The sequence below is a fragment of the Nicotiana sylvestris genome, chromosome 10 (assembly GCF_000393655.2).
Source record: "Nicotiana sylvestris chromosome 10, ASM39365v2, whole genome shotgun sequence".
Taxonomy (NCBI): domain Eukaryota; kingdom Viridiplantae; phylum Streptophyta; class Magnoliopsida; order Solanales; family Solanaceae; genus Nicotiana; species Nicotiana sylvestris.
The window spans coordinates 21,566,425-21,571,259 of NC_091066.1; the positions used below are offsets into that span (position 1 = coordinate 21,566,425).

The 4,835-nt window shown below is 37.7% G+C and overlaps 1 long non-coding RNA gene across 1 annotated transcript; it reads left to right on the forward strand.

Moving 5' to 3' along the window:
* The first annotated feature begins 388 nt into the window (after nucleotides 1-388).
* On the forward strand, nucleotides 389-1,634 carry LOC104226200 (uncharacterized). The gene is made up of 3 exons (XR_710796.2): nucleotides 389-467; nucleotides 600-728; nucleotides 835-1,634. It is a non-coding gene; the product is annotated as an uncharacterized lncRNA (long non-coding RNA).
* Nucleotides 1,635-4,835: the final 3,201 nt, after the last annotated feature.

Consider the following 4,835-nt stretch of genomic DNA (forward strand, 5'->3'; position numbering starts at 1 on the left):
TGTAGAAGAGCTTTGAAATAGTGATGGGCACCAATCATGTCATCTAAATGGACTTGGCCGGAAAACTTCAGCGCAACGTATTGAAATTTCATATTATACAAATTCGAACTCTAGTATACTATGGAAGAGATTCACATGGAGGGAGTTTCGAACTTCGTGATAATTGTGAACTCCAGGAAAAATGTTGGAGTTCGAAATTTTGTGGCTATTTTTTAATTATTTTACTGTAATTTTTCTTGTGGCTATTTTTTAATTTACTTTGCGAATACTGGCTATATTTTAAATTGGTACCTAAAAGTAGTTACATTTCTTAATATCACCCTTCCAGAATTTTGCCAGTTACTCCGATATAAGGCCGTGGTTTCCCATTCCACTTCCACAACACAGCCTCATAGCAACACACACAAGTTTTCTTGCTTGCTTTTTTTTTTAAAACTATTTTCACTCGATCACCACCATGTCTGGAGGTAAAATTAAAATTTCTCTACCTATAGAGTTGCATTGTGCTGTTCATGCACACATTTAGATTATAAAAAGTTTTACATGATTAACACATGATTTTTCATTCAAGTGCTTTTGTTTTACATTTGTGATACAAGGTTGTTGGAACAACTAGCAATTGCAGTGGAGAAAAGTAAGGAGTTGGAAGTGAAGTATAAAGGCCAGAAACTCATTTGCTTCCCTTATCATGTCATCACAACAGAAGAAGATATGCATTTTCTTGTTAGGTTAGCACAAGAGGAGACAAGATTGTGAAGAAAATTGTTATTCCTCCTTTTATTTCTCAAAGAAAATCTCTCTACTTCTTCTTAATTCCTACTCTTCTTCTTTAAGGTAAAAATGTCGGAAGGCCAAAGCAGCAAAGAAAGGCTCTACTCTTCAAAAAAATAACCCGGTACAATTGATGTTTACCCCTGCACATACCAGCTCTACATCTCCTCATGTTTTTAAAAGTTTTTTGGTATTCACTCCTTGATATTACTCTATTTCATATTTACAGAGAGTAGTTTTAAGAATAAATTACAAGAATTTACACCGAAGAATGGCAAGCCACTCCCAATTTACAATACATTTAAAGTTAGTAATGATCATCCACCGCAATTCAGATCCAAAGTCTGGGTTGATGGATTTGAATACATGACCGGATCAACACATCACACCAAGAAAAAAGCTGACCAGGCAGCAGCTAAACTTGCTTATGAATACCTCAGCAAATATGCAGCCAAAGAACTTCTTCTTAGTAATAGAAATTCATAGTGAGTAGTACTCTACTTAAATCATATAAGTAGAGTACAAAGAGATTTTGTGTTTGTCCAAAAAAGAAGATATATTCTTTATTGTGTGTACTGTACATAAATCATTAGTTGTGCAAAGGGATTCGTATGATGTCTATTTCTAAATTTTGTTTGATCCTGGTGGAAGAGTGATGGTCATTTTATATTTAATACCTTTGAGGACAAAGGTGATTTGATGGAGAGGGATCTGATACGATCTGGATTTGGTCATGCTAGAAAGGAAATTTTAGTGTTTATGGGGAGCTGTTTGTTCAACTGTAAAGGGTGCATCTGCGCAATTGGAGTAATAACAAACGAAAATTATATCAGAGTTGTGGAGCTAACACTTTGGTCCCTAAACATTTTAGAGTTAATATTTGATGTTACACATTAGTCCCCTTTAGTATACTTTTGTTCAGATTTGTCCCTCCTTCCTTGTTTGACCCTTAACAGTCTATTTTTAAATATGTGCAAGATGGACACTGTGCTACTGCTAAAGAAATGGAATACTGCCCTTGGCGATGCTCAAACAGAACAAAATAGGTACAGGAAAGCGCTGCGAAATCGCCCGGATAAGGCAAGAGCTGCTTGGTTTTCCTTGCTACTTAGTGTTCTGAGGAGGAAATGTACTATTTGGCAAGGCTAGCAGGCGAGGAAGAAAAACTCGAAGAATTGTTGTTCCTTCTTTTCTCTGTCAGAAAGAGCAGGCTGCTATTATGAGCATAGCAGATGGCTATGGGTTTGCAGTTGCTGGTGAGTGGGCTATGGTTAGGTGGCTGTGGAAGGCATACCAATTGTTCAGAGTGTACTTTGAGTAGGTTACTTGCAAAGGCGTCTCAATAAAAGACGTAGCCTAAAGCCAAATTTTGATAAGTGACCTTAATTTTTTATTTTTTTGCATATAGTATAGCTATCTTGCAAAATATAGTATTAATATTACATTGGTTTCTTTTTTTTTGCCGGTTATGGAGTTATCTTATAAAATATAATATTTATATTCACATTGGTAAGAAAATTCAAGTTTATAAGATGTTAACCATGTATTTACAATTTGTTACCTTGGATCTTATTGTAATAAACATTATTTATCAATATGAAGATGTGAGTATCTTAATTCAAAGTTCTAAAATATTTTTATTGTTAAAAAATAGATAGTTTTTCTTTCTTTTTTATAAGGATTTTGTATTTTTTTTCTTTTTTCTATAAACTTCTAAGCGAAAATAAGATTGTAAATCCACAACTAAAAATATTTTTTGGGTCCCAAAATTTAGGAGCCTAAAGCAAAGGCTTTACTAACTTCCCCCTTGAGCCACCCCCGGTTACTTGGTGTAATTGTTTCCTCAATCCATCTTTTGTGGCTTCTTTGTGTAACGACACAGCCAGTCGTTTAAATAATTAATGCCCCGATCCCCTATTAACTACATTCCACGTGTTTGTTTCTGCTATTGTAAGTTGTCGGGAGGGTTTATTTTGAATTTCGGAGTGTTTTGGGACACTTTGTCCCTAAATGAGAGTTTAAGCTTTAGAATTTGGACCGTAGTCGGAGCAGTGTGAAGACGGCCTCGAAATGGAATTCTGTTGTTTCCGTTAGCTCCATTGGGTGATTTAGGGCTTAGGGGCATGTTCAGATTGTATTTTAGAGGTCCGTAGCTTAATTAGGCTTGAAATGCCGAAAAGTCGAATTTTTTAAGTTTTCGGTTTGATAGTGAGATTTTGATATCGGGGTCGGAATGGACTTTCAGAAGTTGGAATAGGTCTGTCGTGTCATTTGGGACGTGTGTGCAAAATTTCAGGTAATTCGGACGAGGTTTGATAGACTTTTTGATCGAAAGCGGAAATTGGAAGTTTTGGAAATTCTTAGGCTTGGATTGGAGAATAATTTGTGGTTTTAGCACTGTTTGATGTGATTCGAGGGTTGGAATAAGTTCGTATGAGGTTTTAGGATTAGGTGGCATGTTTGGTTGAGGTCCCGGGGGCCTCGGGTGAGTTTCGAGTGCTTAACGGAAGTAGAATTGGACTTGGGAGAAATCTGAAGGTTGCTGAAGTTCTGTCATAACCGCACCTGCGGTTAGGGGACCGCAAGTGCGTGATAGCAGAAGCGATTGAGGAGTCATAGATACGGCTATGTGCTTGGAATCCAGATTCCGCAGGTGCGGTAGTTGGAGCGCACTTGCGAGACCGCAGGTGCGGTCGAAGAAGCGCAAGTGCGGCCCAGGGCAATTAATAAAATCTCGCAGATGCGCACCTGGGACCGCAGGTACAGGTCTGCGGGTGCGAGAAAATGTCCACAGGTGCAAAAATCCTGTGCCAGAACCTATATAAAAGTTCAGTCACGATTTTGCCCATTTTCTCCACCATTTTCATCCGGATTTTTGAGTTTTTGGGAGGTTTTTGAGAGAGGATTCAAGAGAGCATCGAAGAGGTAATATTTTTGGAACCCAAACTCGTTATTATTGTATTTTCTACTGATTGGGCAAGGAATATAGGGGAAATAATGGTTATATTTGGGGGTTTAGGGTTTGAAATTGGAGACTTGGAATTGGGGATTTGAGGGGTTGTTTGTGGTCCGATTCTCGTGTTTTTGGTATGTATGAACTCGTGAGAGTGAATTTATAAATTTTACCCGATTTTGAGATGTGGGCCCGGGGGACGTTTTGGGCAATTTTCCTAATTTCGCGTATTAGCTTCGAATTAATTAGTTGCTGGAAGTTATATTTACATTATGCAATTACTTTGAATAGATTTGGGTCATTTGGAGTCTGGTAGTCGTGGCAAGAATGTGATATCGAGTTGATTGAGCTGGTTCGAGGTAAGTGGCTTGCCTAACCTTGTATGGGGGAACCCCCTTAGGATTTAGTATTGTTGATATATGAAATGCCTTGTACGTTAGGTGACGAGTGCGTACATGTGCTAATTGTTGAAAATCTTGTTTTCATTAAGTAACTATAATCGTGTTTTCTTCCTTGTTGTACATTACTTGCAATTTAAGCTTACTGTTAGTTCAGGGAAGCATGTCTAAGTGACTTAACTGTTTTACTTGCTCGAACTGCCTTATTTGAATTTTGTGCAACATGCTAGGTTAGAAATACCTGTTTTTCCTTAGTATGGAATTGGATAGAATTGAATATTCTTCGTGATGTTGTTGTGTGTTTACTTTGGGACTATGGGTGATATCCCAGTAGATCCCCCTTGCCTGTTTATTTTGGACTACGGATTGGTATTCCGGTAGATGCCCCTGCATATTTACATTGGAACTACGGGACTGCACCCTGTAGATTCCCCCTGTACTGGATATTTACATTTGGCACTACGAATTGGTATTCCGGTAGATCCCCTGCGCACTATTAGTTGGACTACGGGATGACACTCAGGAGATCCACTGGATATTTACATTTCGGGACTACAAGACGATATCCTAGGAGATCCTCAGTTGCTATCTCTGTGTGGAACTATATTCTTTATGTAATTTCTCTCTGTTGTAGTTTTTGTTATTCTTATTATCCGGTGTTACTTCTTAATGTTTCATTTCCTTATATATATATATATATATATATATATATA